The 15,861-nt window shown below is 39.7% G+C and overlaps 1 long non-coding RNA gene across 1 annotated transcript in view; it reads left to right on the top strand.

The window, feature by feature from the left end:
- LOC144194672 (uncharacterized) overlaps positions 1-10,020 on the top strand; it is a 37,234-nt gene extending 27,214 nt beyond the window's left edge. Inside the window, exon 4 of the long non-coding RNA XR_013325951.1 lies at positions 9,911-10,020. This is a non-coding gene — a long non-coding RNA (uncharacterized LOC144194672). The remainder of the gene's footprint in view (positions 1-9,910) is intronic.
- Positions 10,021-15,861: the final 5,841 nt, after the last annotated feature.

The following is a 15,861-nucleotide window of genomic DNA, read 5'->3' as shown; positions in this document are numbered from 1 at the left end:
CTGCATGCCAGATTTATTTCATTGAATAAGGCAGCTCACGTTCAACCTGCTTTGCTCCTCTTACGTAGCGCCTCCCCTCAGCCCACAAACCAAATCATTTTCCAATCCCCTTCTCTCAGATTTAAATCGAACATTTGTATAATCCATTGGTTGTTTTAGTGCCAATGCATTTGTTTTCATGTAGCAGAAAATAGATCTCAGCAGTTGGTAAGCAGAAGCAAAACACTATTCCTCAAGGCACAATTGTGAAGAGATAAAAGAGTGACGGGGGTTGCTATCTCTGGTGTAAAAATAACACAAGCTGTATAGTTGAGTTTGGGTATTTTGAATTGGGATAGTATAGCAATGTTGCAACAACAACAACAAAAATATATACTATATACTTTATTCTATATATTATGCACATCCCCTCCCAGTGATCCCTCACATTGAGACAAACCTCGTAAGATATGCTTATAGTGTTGAGAAGAAGGCATGCTCCGCAGAACAAATGGTGTTAATTTGCCGCGCCTCTCTGAAGCTGCACATTAGAGAGAAGCCTTTAGGGAGCGAGGGAGGCAGTCGGAGATGTGTGGTTGAGGGGATGAGGGGTGGGTTGCGGCGGCGGGCAGAGGATGGAGGGAAGAGAAGGAGGAGGATGCAGCAGCTGTGCTGGAATTAATGTCTGCATGCCAAATTAGAAACACCATGCATCTCCGTCAGAAAAAAAGGAAGGGGATTAAGGTAAAGTGAAAGAAGGAGTTTGTGAGCCACAGAAAGACAGACAGACAGACAGACAGACAGACAGACAGAAAGATGGATAGTGTAGTTGGTTGCAGATGTGTAATGACGATTTCGACAGAAAATCCTTGCAGCTGGACAGGTAAGAGCCACCAATCCCTGTGGTAAGCCCCAGAAATAGAGCATACATAGCATTATTAGGCAGAGGATCAATAATGAGAGTACAGGTTCTCCCTAATGATGACTGCAGGCCACAGGGCAAGGGGCCTCAGGGTACCGAGCTGGCAGGATAGCCCTTATGAATACAGGATCAGACCGGAGCTAAGTGTGTGCGTATGGTTGTGTGTCTGTGTGTGCGCTGCATGCAGGTCGAGTGCGTCTGCGAGCACGTGTGAGCGTATGGGTGAGAAGTATGTCAGTTGAAGGACACAGAGAACAGATGGCTAGCTGGAACTACAGTATATGAACACCTCTCCTCATCTTTCCCTGTGTGTCATTGAGCGCAAGACTTTCCCCTCTATGTTTCCATCAGTTCAACAGCTCATAAAAGTACAGCTAACACTCAAATGGAAGTTTTTAATAGAGCAAATGATTTAGATGTTGAAATATGACAAATATTGCCACATGCCACAGTGCAACTTGGACAAAAACAGAGTGTAAATCTCTGAGTGAAAGCTCAGTGAAGCTTTGTCTTTATGATCATCTGAATTGTGCATAGTGGTCACAACAACCAGAGCTAATAAACTATAGTTTTGTAGTCTAGATTACCAAAACGATTGTGCTTAGATCACAAAAAAAAGCAGAGTTGATTGATTGACTGTGTTCTGGAGCATCGGTGTGGAACTGCATTGAATTATCCTGAGAGCTGCTCATACCACTGTGTTTACCTTGTTTTGCTACATGCGACACAGTGCTCACAATCATGCAGGGCAATGCAAATTCCAAATAGTCAATCAAAAAAAAGAGTATTTTTTCAAAATCATTTTTGGAGAGACACACAATATTTCTTCCGATAGGTGATAATGTACTGTGACATGTCGCCCACGCCATACAAAGGGACGGAAACAACATGGTCATTAGGTCATTATTTTTTCTTCTTCTCTAGTGTGCTAAATTAACCATCCAATTTCTCTCCTTTGTGTGTCCTCTGTTGAAACAAAGCCATATGTCCCCCTCCCAACATCCCTCCTTTGCATCCCCTCTTTACCCCACAGACTCCCCTTCCCAGCACTCACCACCCATCCTGTCATTGCGGCGTGTGCATCCCCCGTCTGACCGTTCTCCCCCTTCCTCAGCTTCGCTTCACACCTCCCACCCACCTCACCCACTCCTCCTCCCCCTAGCACACACCCACATACTCACTCTCTCTTACCCGGCCCGTCTTCCAATCAACCCCCGGGAGGTGACATCTGCCAGGATGCGCTCGGCTGGTTCCAGATGCACCGCCGCCTCTTCTACCACCGCTGCCGCCCGAGCGACACCCCGGCACTCATTTCAATTCCATCACCCTCTCCCAATCATCTTGCCTCTCCCCAGTGCAACATTAACAAGCCTCTTTCATTTGAATACATAATTAGCTGCCTGAGCACTCTGCTTCACTAATTTTGAGACAAAGGGATGCAGAAGAGAAGAGGGTTGGGTTTGAGTAGAAGGTGGAAAAGTGTAGGTAAGACACAGAAAGAAGAGAATGGGTTAAGGGATGATAATATTGTATTTTGCGATTTGGCATGGAGGAGTTGCTTTTTCAACATCTAATTTTCTTGTTCTTGTATTCTAAATTTATCTTTATGTAGGTACATTGCTTGTAACGCATCACTATTTGCCTTTAAGTGTGTGTGTGTGTGTGTGTGTGCTCGTGTATCTAAATTACAACCAAGTATGAGTGTGTGTTCATCAACAGCCCTGGGGGCATGCACGCACTCCCTAGCCAAAATAAACCCCACTTACTCCTGCACAATAAATCATTCTTCTCAATGAGCGGATGTCAGCTTAGAACCTCCTTAGAGTATTACAATATCATCTCCATTCATTGCTCCTCTTGCCCCCACTGTCTGTGATTTTACAGTTTTTTTTTTTTTAGTTTTTTTTTCAGCCTCAGGCTTTTCGTGCACTAACTGCACATACAGACGTTAATGATCATTCATTGGAACTTGGTCTCAGTCCTGTCATACAGCTCAATAATGAGGTCCAACTCCGTGAAATGATATTCCATGTTTGCATATGGCTTTTAAAGTAAATGGCAAGACGGTGAAATCCAGCCCCGGCGTGGGATAAAAATAAATAAATCAAAAGAGGTTCCCACTCTTCAACTTGCGTAGCTTGTGAACGTGATGTCGTTTCCCTTCCTTCTTGGTGGCGTGCCAGGCCTGGCCTCCTGTCAGCCATAGGGAGAGCCAAATGACAGCTTTGATCCTATTAGGATCCGCGCCAAATCAACACTTTGCTCATTAAGGGCCTGCACACGCCAGCTAACAGTGAGCCCTCCTCTCATTCCGCTCTGTAGCTCTATCAGCTTTGCCAAGCAGTCGGCCGTGCAAGCGGCGGGCTCACCTGCCATTGCCGGGTGAACGCAGCACACACTCTGCACAGTCACTGCTGACTCGGCTTCAAATTCTACGATATGACTAGAAGGTTCTGTACAGCAAATCGATTGTAATGTAAAAATGCTGATGTGGTCAAAAGCCATAGGCCATCAATTTTAAAATTACTTTTGTCCAGACTAGTGCAAGAGAAACTTTTATACAAGTACACTGGTACTTCTACTACGAATGCATCTAAATCCAAAATTGTCATGTTAGGAAATACTTTGATATGCAAATGACCGTTCAAATATATACGAAATTGCTAATGATTCTATGTATGCAAAATAAAAGACCAAAGATAAGAAAACCATGAACATGAAATAGAAACATAAAATATATTTTCCAATACGGTGAAATAGCAAGTGGCAGCTGACCAAACATACCTAAACACGCATATAAACTTAAAAATATGTAACCCAAAATACGCAGTAAAACTCAACAAACGAGGCACATTAATCAGGAGGCTAGTTTTTCCGCTGTGGTCCCAAAAAAGCATGAAAACATGGAAAAAATGTGACATAAAATAGAATGATCCTTTTCGATTTTAAAAGGCAATTGAATTTGTTGTGCAAAAATGTAATTGTTGGTGAGGAAAAGATCATGAAAATAATTTTACATTTGTGATAAACTCTCAATATGGCCACAGCTTCTCATTTTTCAAAGCATTAAAACAGTTCAAGCATCATAGAATCAAATAAAGAACTTTTGAAGCGTGATCACACATCAGTCTTGTGAACAAAACATATTTCAAAGAGCGATAAAAGGCAAAGAGGGTTTTGATGAATTTTACATCACCCTCACTGTGATTATCTACCATCCACCTTCTCTAATGGATTGCTTCAGTAGACTGCCAATTTATTGATCTGTTATTGGCTATTTGGCATCTCAGGGCTGGATATTAAGGTCAGCGTACTGACTATAGGTTGGCCTGACACTCTCTTGGGAGATTAAAATACATTCTGATCCATCTTGTTTTAATGTTCCACCCAAAACTTGGTCAATAATCTCTATCTGGGGAAAATGTACTTAGAGATTAACCTCTGAATTACTATGGAATTTTATTTATATATAATGCCTGTTAATTTTTTTAAAGTTTGCACATTCAGTGTGCCCTATCACTGACTGCCCATCAGTTTCGGGTGTAGTACAATAAAAATAACTGAAATAGGTTCCAGCACCCCGTGAGACACAACGATAAAGGGTGTTAAAAATGAAGGAGTCAATCAACACATTTTCATTAGTTTGTTACTAGTGTCACTCTTACTCCCTACTGAGAACTCATTGTAACATTCAATGATTCACACATGCGTGCTGCTTGTTGTTTTGTTTACAATTTTCAACATACAAAACCTGCACTTTGTGATGAATGGGTTAAAGCTTTTTTTTCATTATTGTCCACACTATTGTGTTGTCGGCTCTGCATCAATGTACATTATGTACTCCTAATTTGCATACTGCAGTGCGAGCTCAATTAAAATGAACTTTTAATTTCTTACAAGTAAATTAGTTTTTCATGTGATGCGTGCAAATGTGGGAATAATGGCTGTTTTTTAATGAGCTTACTTGCTGAGTGCACCCAATCAGCTCCCGGGGTAGAGAAGAATGACACAAGGGGCATTGCGCCCAAGCTTTCTACATCGCCATTCCTACTCGTCCATTTTTTTCACCGCTCTCCCCCCCCCCCCCCCCTCTCTCTCTCTCTCTCTCTCTCTCTCTCTCTCTCTCTCTCTCTCTCTCTCATAATATCGTTTTCAGTAAATGCTTTACAGCATCAAAATAAAGATAAACTGACACCCAATTCATCTTTCCTTTCTCTGTTTTCATTCTGTGTTTCATTACCACTCCACGCTCACTGATTTATATTTGACTTTTCTACCACACTATACACTTTACATTGGTCCTCCAGCCTTTCTGAAGCCCTGATTCACTCTCCTCTCTTGTGACCCCCCCCTCATGGGTGCTCTTCCTGCACTTACTGCTGCTGGTGTCAGGGCCGAAACAGGTGCACAGACAGAAAGACTCCCGTTGTTGTGGCATGACGCCTGAGTAAACAAGCATGGCATAGGTCTTTGGCCCAACATGGTATCCATCCACACAGACAATCACAAGCGCACACACACACACTCAACTTCAGCAATCAGCCCCACACTCCAAAGCATACAACTATTCCGTTCAGAGTGGATTTTAAGACAGCAATGAGAAAAATAAATGAATCACAGAGGTGCTTTATAAGTGCGAGATGCACACAGACCCTTGCATTCATATTCACTATTATATTAAAACCAGCGCGATGGTCCTAGAAACATCTTTTGATTATTCCTCTTCATTTTGATGATGATTGGATAATTTTGATGAGGCCACCAAAGACACTTCATTGTTCTATTGGTCCTGCTGTAGTTAATCATGTTTCGCCGAGATACAAGACGGATGGGATTAATCATATTCTTCTTGATTTAATGTTGTATTCCTTATGGTGAGAGCTACAATGAAGACACCTTTTGGGAAGCCCTCTACTTTCAGAGTTGGCAGAGTTGTTCAGGAGTGACACTGAAAATGAACACTTAATTTGATTTATTAGTGATTTGTATTAAAATTGAGGGTTTTCTCAAACATTTTTTTCTGTTGTTAAGGCTGTAGTTTGCTAAATAACTTAACATGACACTTATTTAGCCAGGTGTCCTTGATTTTATTGTCATTACTATAATATATTGTGATTATTTGGTCTCTGGTCCCTCAAATTCCACCCAAAATGGGTTTGGGGTTTTGTTATGCTTTGTTATGCTTTTTTTTTTTTTTTACTGGTGCCTGTGACTTTGATTTTGACGGTTCAGGTGCCACTCAGAATCAGAAAAATACGATATGGAGTTCTCGTAAATGTACGTATTGTATCTTTGTCCACATCGTGTCTCACTTGTGAATCTATTCTACTTTTCACACTTTGTTTTCCTTACTTTTCCCATTGCACACTTTTCTCTCTGTTGTCATCTGTTTTCCTCCAATTGTCTCCGTGTCTCATCTGCATCCTGTCTCCAGGCCACTCACCATCTCACAGTCCCTCTTGCTCCCTTTCCTCCTTCCTCATCATTTTCTCCATCCCTTGCAGCTCTTCCCTATTCTACTCCCGCTCTCCTCCTGCGTTCTTCACTCTGCCCTCCTCCACAGGCCTGCACAGCTGTGCAGAGGCAGATTAGTGTGTTAGTACCTGTGAGGCAGAGAGGCACGGCAAGCTGCATGCTAAAACCCAATCAGCTAATGTTGATAAAGGAGGCGGGGTACGGACATCTGTTCACACAAAACACCAAACTCATTTGAATCACAAGATGAAATGTCTCACATCTGCTCAATTGGAAAATATCTTTTGGCCCTCTTTGTTTTAATCTGGTGGAGGCGGCTACAACCCAGAATGACATGCAAAACAATATATGTAAATTTAAACGTATGCGCACACTTACATTATGACTTCATTGTCTAAAAATGAATGGTACACAGTGTCTCGTTTGACATTGGAGGGACATAAGGCATTTTCGGTATTTGAACTCTAGTGATCAGTTGCCCCTTGTCCTAACACACAGGCCCTCCAATACAACAAGTGAGGAATACTCATTCGCTCCATTTGCTCCCTTCATACATTAATAGTACATCTAAAAAAGGCAGACAGCTAAATCCGTTCGTTTTTAGCCATGACGTGGCATTTACGTGTTAGACAGCTTCAGAATAATTAGAACAAAACCTTATCAACACTTAAAAACATCCCGGACCACTTTACACTGCTCCACTATTTACTTGTCAAAGAGCACTAGGCTGCACTCCATATCTCTTCTTTATCTCCGTGTCACTGTTGAAGCTTTAAAATGAACCCCGCTGTGCGTCCTCACGTAGCAGCATTGACAACACGGTGCAAACCAGGCGCAGCTCTGCATGTGTCCACCGACTCCTGCTGTGTAGGACATTGGAGTATTTGCGTCCGACAGACACGTATATACGTACGTGGTGGGATTGTTTGTGTGAAAGAAGGACTCCAGGATGGAGGGAGCGACAGAGCCGAGTTAAGAGGCAACAAGGAAGAGAAGAAAGACAGAAAGCTCATGAGAAAGGACACAATGAGAGGCAGGTTCAAGGGGTCATGATTGAGGCAGTCAAGCTTTCATCTCCACACAGCAGGGGCTCGCAAGCAGCAGCCCTGCAATTACATAGCCATTTAGGACAGACAGGGAGGAAGGCCCAACCCCCTTACGGGGTCTTTAGCTGTGCAACTCAGTTTAAAACCAGCTCCCCGCAGACCACAGGTTGGATGTTGATCACTTTGATCCAATTTGAAGTAAGGCTTGTAAATCGGAAAAATCTTTTTTGTTTTTTTTTGACCTTCAGTCTCTGATGTTAACTGAAACATTTCCGCTCAGCTTGAGGCCAACCTTGTAAACTACACTTCCCTGTCTAGAAGCTATTATGATTGAGGCCCAACCTCTCAGTTTACAAAATTATGTCCCACTAGTGTTGAAAAAGCTTGTAGTTTATTGACTAGTCAGTCTCAGTCTCCTTTGGTTTCAGGAGGGAGCAGTTTAAATTAACGCTCAATTCGAAACTGCCCCTAGTCAAACATCAAAATAAACCGGTCAAGAGCCTTGTTTAAGCTTTGAATTCGGACTGCTTGGAGACATAAATGTGCCATGATAACTGTACTGAATATTTTTAGTAGGACAGTCAACATGTTGTTACCTTAGAAACATAAAATATGAATGATGATAAGGTAGAGGTAACTTGCTTTTCCGAGATCTTTACACAGTTGGAGTTTTGGGGTGACTACATTTTGTTGAAGCTGCCTTTAAAGAGATGAACGTTATGGGGGACTAATTTTCAGTTCCCCTTTGCAATCTTAGATTACATAAAACAAAAGTGAGATTGTTCATATATGGCAAATGGCATGAGATTGTGCGCTTTACAATTTAAATCCAAAGGTTTTTGTGCATTTTGTGCAAGATGTCATTCCTGTTTAGACCAAGACTTTCAGATATTTCCAATCCAACAATTGGACTGGAACAGTTATCTGTTATTAATATTACTAGTTGTAACACAGAGTTGGATATTTATGTATTTGAATCACACAACATAAGCCAACAGAAGGGTGAAAAGCATTCAACAGTAAATATTGAAACACCCACAATCTCCAAATAATCTACTCCATTTTTTTTTCCATTCTATTACACACACAGACACACCAATCTTAATAATGTATAGACGAGATGATATAGATGTTTGGTCACTTAATGGGACGTGCTGGTCACAATTTTTTCCAAACATAGCCCGCTGCACTTGAGGACTCAATTGTATCCAATCAGAAAAAAAGATCTATTGATTGACAGCGGAATAGAATCAGTCTCTACTGGTGAGTCATGTGCATGAGCTGCCTCACCTGAACGAAGCTCAGGTGATAAGGACTGTGGCCTGTTATGTCCTTCCCCTCCTCGTCTCACTCCATCAATATCAGACAGGACTTAAAAACATTATTTGTAGTACCTCCTTCATACACTTGCGCTCCCACAGACAAAACACACATGCACACTGTATTGTTACTCAAATAAGCCTTCATCTTGACGTTTCTCAAAATAAGTCAAATTCACTTTGGCAGAGATAAAAAAAAAACAAGAACAATATAAATAAATATATAGTACTTAGTACTATTTAGTGTCTTATATTTAATCTGATTTCTTTTAAATGACAAAAATAGTTCCTACCTAGAAAAGGTTCAACGACTCTAGAGCATCACTCTAGTGACCAATGCCCGTCACAAGATGTAATCATTATGTTTTGTTAATATTAATTAATTATACATAAGCCATTCATTTATCCTGAAGTTTGGCAGATTCATGCATGCACCCAATACACACAAGCACACATATGCATAGTAGGAAGGACACAGAATAGACAATAGCTCCACCACAATTGAGGTTCAAATACCACTCAACCACACAGGGGAGGCTTGTGACCTTTAGCAGGGCAGGGGAACTCGTCCCTGTCCTCCTTTAACTCCACAGCTTTTTTTGCTTACCACCTTCATTCCTTTTTCTTTTCTCCATCACTGCGCTCATACATGAACACTTTATCGGACTCACTTATTCTTATCTCTCCCTAGAGAGCTCTGTTCCTCCCACTGTAACACCAAAGCCACCCCCTTCCCCTTCACATCTCTTTTGTTACCTTGAACCTCTTTGACAGCAAGGGCAGCTTTTCATCTTTCCACCCATCATATATGTGACAGTCACTTTACACAACTCAACTCTGAAGAGTGTGTTTGGGGAATATTTTGAATGAGATCGGACAAGCTATTTGTACCCGAGGATCTAAACCTGTAGACAATAACTGTCAGACGTATCTGCTCTAAACACACCCACTGATATTTTTTGCTGCATATGTTTTAATAATTAGGAATAAAGTATCCCTGTAACCCTTGAGAATAATGGTAATATTTGTATTAAATATTGTATTTGATATTTACAAGACATGGGAAAATCATAGTAACAGCGTTTTATTGCCAAGTTGTGGATAGTATGCTTTGAACCTGTGACCATTTTCCATTCAATCTTTACATTTGGTGTTTTGTGTTCTGTTAGGCACTTTGCTATAACTGTGGCTGTTGTGCTAGACTTGGAAAAAAACATCCAACAAAAGATCATGAGTCACAGATCATGCAGAAGAGTCGACAATTTTGTCCTTTTCAAGGTGACTCAGCAGCAATGGGTTGGCACCCCTCTATTGAATATGCACTATTGGAAAATGAATTTTTCTTATAAAAAATTCTCCTTGGAATGTCACCTTTCCCATGGCACTCATCCAACAGCCAGTCAGTTTTCAGTTTTTTAATTTCTATTTTTCTTCAAACAGGGGGAATAAAACTACTGATCCGGCCACAAGATTCAGTTTGGAGAAGATGGCAGTGATTCAGTCAAAGAGGTTTTGCTAAAGCAAATCGGATGGAGGTAGTCAGCGGGGTTGATAGTTCGGGAGGAGGGGTAGAGCACCACCTGGTATTCCTTAAAACCAAGGAAAATGCCTGGAGAAATGATAATAAAATCGAGAGAAGTCGTCGCACCTTCTGTTGCTGACAGGAGCTGTGTATGTGCCCTGTGAGAGGGAGTGTGCGTGTGTGTGTGTGTGATGAATAATTCATAGCCCTTCATTAAGGAGTGAAAACGTGAGCGAGTGATTGTGTGTGGGCGTGTGCGTGCGGGCGCACACTTGGATTCTCGGTGCCACGCCGTCTGCCTTGTGGCTGCCATCTGGCTTCACGCCATCAGAGTGCCACCCTCCACAGCTCTCGCTCCTGCAAACATGACAGGAGAGGAGATGCGGTGGAGGGACATGGAGTGGTGTTGTGGGGCATTGCGTGGGCTGTGGGTGGGGTACCAGTTTAAGGGGTAGACAAAGGGCGGGGGAGTGATACAGCCTGAAGTTACCTTCTCAGCTTTACTGATATCATGTGACGTCCACAGTCTGGTATAAAGAGATGTGCAGTTGGATGTAAAGCATAATGACAGTCCATCAAATGTGATGCAATGTGATGTGTGTCATGTCAGTTTACCCCTTGCACTGTTACACTCTTCCTATTCACTTCATTCTCAATAGGGCGTGATGAGATTCATTAGAATATCCTGATATTTTACGTTGGTTTTTTTACGCAACTGGCCCCTAGTTCAAGTCGTTAACAACATAGAAATGGAATAATGGTTTGATACACATAAAGATGAAATTCACACTGATGACTGAAGATAATTTTCAAATTTCCGCTTTTCTTTTTTGCTTGTCCAATTACTGATTGCGACATCTATGTATGCTGGAGGGCAACTGTTCCCTTTTTTTTGCCTTAATATTCAGTTGAAATGCTTCCACATTCTGTCTGTGGACATTTCTCCAGTTTCATAGTATTTTAATATTAAATGAATATTGTCAGTTCCTTTAAGTCATCTAATATGAAAAGACATGAGAATCATCATTCAGCATTATTTGTGTGATATATATATATATATATATATATATATATATATATATATATATATATATATATATATATATATATATATATATATATATATATATATATATATATATATATATATATATATATATATATATATATAAATATATATATAAATATATATAACTAGATATACATATAGCTTTAGATGTTTTGCCAGGTGTTAGTGTAGTCTATTGCTTGAGTAATTGAGTGTACGTGGGTATCCATCTGGAGTGGGTCCACCGGGTCATTGTAATCTAGCCTTGCAATTTTACTGTGCCCAGCAGGTGGTACAGCAGAAGGCTTGGGAGGAAAGTTTCTTCACATCGACTTTAAACCATCTAGAGGCATTCTATGATGCTCAGCGCTCTTAAATAAACAGGACACAGTCATACATAAAGATGGGCAACACATTTTCATATCACACTAGTGGCCTCATCACTCATCAGCGCTTGCGTCTTCACGACCACACTCACAGTCATCAAGATGTATTATGCTGTTTTCAAGGTGTCATAGAATGCAAGGTGACTGATAAAAAAAAAGCTGATTAAAAAAATACAGTTATATATATATATATATATATATATATATATATATATATATATATATATATATATATATATATATATATATATATATATATATATATATATATATATATATATATATATATATATATATATATATATATATATATATATATATATATATATATATATATATATATATATATATATATATATATATATATATATATATATGTATATGTATATGTATATGTATATGTATATGTATATGTATATGTATATGTATATGTATATATATATATATATATATATATATATATATATATATATATATATATATATATATATATATATATATATATATATATATATATATATATATATATATATATATATATGTATATATATATATATATGTATATGTATATGTATATGTATATGTATATGTATATGTATATATATATATATATATATATATATATATATATATATATATATATATATATATATATATATATATATATATATATATATATATATATATATATATATATATATATATATATATATATATATATATATATATATATATATATATATATATATATATATATATATATATATATATATATATATATATATATAATAATAATCGGACATAGGCTTTGTCAGCATCATTGACTCGACAAAAGCCTAATTGTCATCATACCTAGTTGCGTATGTCGAAATGGGTAATACATGCATACATACATGCATACACACATACATATATACACAGTACGTAGTACTATTTAGCACTATTTGTGATCGTGGGTCAATTCCGATTCCGATTTTCTAGGGACGGTTGCCAACCCTGGTCATTACTACGTACAGTCAATAAAATGTATAAATTGGTAATCCTTACTACGTTCTTCTATCGCTCCTTTTTGTCCCCTTTAACCTGTCCATGAATGACGAACTGGCCCTATCACTTTAAATCTGGCCTGGTTTGGGACAGTGTCTCTATGAGATTACTGCACAGTTTCCTAGGCTCCACAGATGGGAGCGACAAGCTGCCAGCTGGCACGGGGACACCCACTATCCCCACTGGAAAACGGCCAACAGGCCTTGTTCCGTGGTCTCTACTATGCCCATTCACACTCCTGGTTGTTACTTCGCCAACATTCTGCTCTAGTGCTTTTCTCAATGTATTTTTGTGGACATATTTTACTTTTCTTTCACACTCTGATGTATTTACACTTCACCAAAGCTTTGACAATTGATTCAGACTATTTTGCCACAGAAATCTCAAAGAAAAGGGAGAAGAGATTTGACCTGACACTGCAATCATGAACATAGTGAATGGCTTCAAGATTGGTGGTCAGAGAGCAATAATAGATTGATATCATAAAAACTATAAATTGACATGCTGGAAACTAATGGTCATGTAGGAACGTAATACCTCATCTCAGGATTAGGTTTTACACCCTCTTATGCTATACTTCTTGGTGCAAAACTCCTAAAACTAATTTTGGAAGCTAGTCTAAGCACACCCGGGTTGAAGAAATTAAACAAGTGATCCAGCTGTGCATAGCTCTTGATTTATTTCTCGTTGGAAATGTCACAGATGGCGATCAAAGCACAGCTTGTATGCAGCATAAGGCCTGCAAAGCAAGATAGTAAGTTGTTAAATCCAGAATGTAATCTTATTTTAGAGCCAAATCTCCTACGGGATGAGACACATTCATTTTGTTTTTACTTCAACTTAACAATACAAAGTAAAATAAGCACTGAGTGAATCTAGTCACAGGGCGACCAGTGGATAATTGGGTTGCACGTCAGCCTTACAGTTCTGAGTTCGAGGATTTGAGTTTGTAAGTTATCACTGGGCTTGCTTGCACTGGGTACACATATGCTAAAAACATGCATGGTAGGATGGTTGAACACTCCAAATTGCCCTTTTTGTGAGTGCGACCATGAATGGTTGTCTGTCTTCTTCTGCCCTGCAATTCGCTGGCCACCTCCTGGTGCCCATAGTTTGGTGGGATAGACTCCAGCCCCCTCTAGGAGCCTTATGATGATAATTATTGTGGAAAATGAACGAAATAATATAATCACCTGCCAAATTGTATCTCCCTTTGAATTAGCATAAAAAGTTTTTCCCCGTCATATAACAGAGCACAAAGTGCAAAGCATAGGCCTTGTGTTTGTATCCTTTCCCTCCCTGTGTAAAGCCACAAGTGTCTGATGAACGAGCATATCGAAGTAACATTTTAATTTGTGTCAGGGGAGCATGAAAATATTCTTCGGCAGAGACTTGACACCATATGTTGCGGCAAGGTTTTATCACACAAAGACGTACGCAGACCCTGCATCAATGAAAGCTCGCACGGCCATTGGGGTATCTCCAATATGCAGGCTTCTATCTCAATGACCATCTGGCATGCACGCAAAACTCACAAGGCCTCTATGAGAAGACACATAAAGACACACATTCCCCTGCAGCAGCAGTCAAAGAGGACTAAAAACAAAGCGACGCAAATCCCCAGATGTGCAGAAAGACGAGAGGATGAGAGGATTGGGCTGGGAGGAGTAGAATGCTTGGAAAGATGGGGCGGGCTGACGGTAGTCTGATTGGGGAGGAGGAGGCTTGTTTGGGTGGGGGTGGGGGTAGCAGACTGTCTGTTTGCTCCTCTTTAAAAGGCAGCGGGCGCTGTGTGCAGATTAATAAACAGGAGGTAATAGCAGAAGGACTCTATATTTATTTTTTATCTTAAATGGTGCTTGTTTGTCGAGCTGGATGAATATTGACTGTGAAATTGGGATCAGGGGCGACACATGCCAGCGCTCTGCCTTATCTCTAGGATGCAGGCAGGCCTGGGGCTATTATCATTGTGCCACAGCAGCGTGCCGGCACTCCAGCGCTCTCAAAGCCACCACATTCCCTTTGTATCTGCCTGGAGAAGCCTGTTTACCTTTCACTGGCTTGATATTCCTATTAGAGTCGCTGACTATTTACTCACTGCCTCCTCCTCTTTCTCTGCCACCGCCGGGCACTGTGCTGTCTCTCATCGCTCCCTCTTTATGTTTCCTACTCTTCTCTTGACAATCCCTATCTCGTTCTCTCTCGACCCATTTGTCACTTTCAATTGTATCTTTTCCCTTGTATCTGCCTCTGACCTTCACTCTTCTGGACACAGTTTTGCTGCTCAAAAATAAGCAAAAAAACAATATTTTCTATGATCACGGGGATATAAAATCATCTGTTGGTGGCTAATGTTGAGCCTGATTTGTTCAAAGTCTTGTTTAATACACATGGAAATTAAGCACTTGCATGATCCTGTAAAGCATTAGCTGACAGATCTGGGTTCCTGTTGTCATCTTGCACCTACCCCCAGAACTCAGGAGAGAAAACAAGACTCCACCTTTCAGAAACTTCAAAAAGTCTTAATGACGTGCAAAGACAAGGATGCTCCTATGATCATGACAATCAAAAAAGTTATAAATTTATTCCAATTCTTGCAAATAACGATGCGCCTACAAAAGTTTCCGAGAATATCATATGTTCATAAATAAACCCCACTGAGCTATAAAATGCTGGTGTCCAAATTATATTACGATATTTTTAAACTAAAAGACCCACAGCTCATTATCTTGGAAAATTATTATTTTCGGAAAATTACGGTAATTCTTATCGTAGCTGAAAATTCGTAACTGACCAGAATCTAACCTTCCTTTCAAACTAAGTTGTACACACTATCTTACCCAATGCTGTACAAGAGGCAACATAGCTTTTCTGTATTTTACCATAGATTGCAAGAGAAATTTAAAAAGGGACAGGAAACCTTAATTTTCCATAATTCTTTATCTCTTTACACATACAGTATATATGCCCGCAAAAGTATAGCTTACAAGCTCGACCTCCGCAGAGAACATTGTCGTTTTTCACTCCATCAAAAATACTACAAATACCAGCTACCATATCATATTTTTTTAATTTTAATGAGCAAAAAAAAAAAAAACTAGCATTATGATAGCAGCT

The sequence above is a fragment of the Stigmatopora nigra genome, chromosome 3, assembly GCF_051989575.1.
Source record: "Stigmatopora nigra isolate UIUO_SnigA chromosome 3, RoL_Snig_1.1, whole genome shotgun sequence".
NCBI lineage: Eukaryota > Metazoa > Chordata > Actinopteri > Syngnathiformes > Syngnathidae > Stigmatopora > Stigmatopora nigra.
The sequence above is the reverse complement of the archived record's forward strand: the minus strand, read 5'-3'. Positions and strand labels throughout refer to the sequence as shown.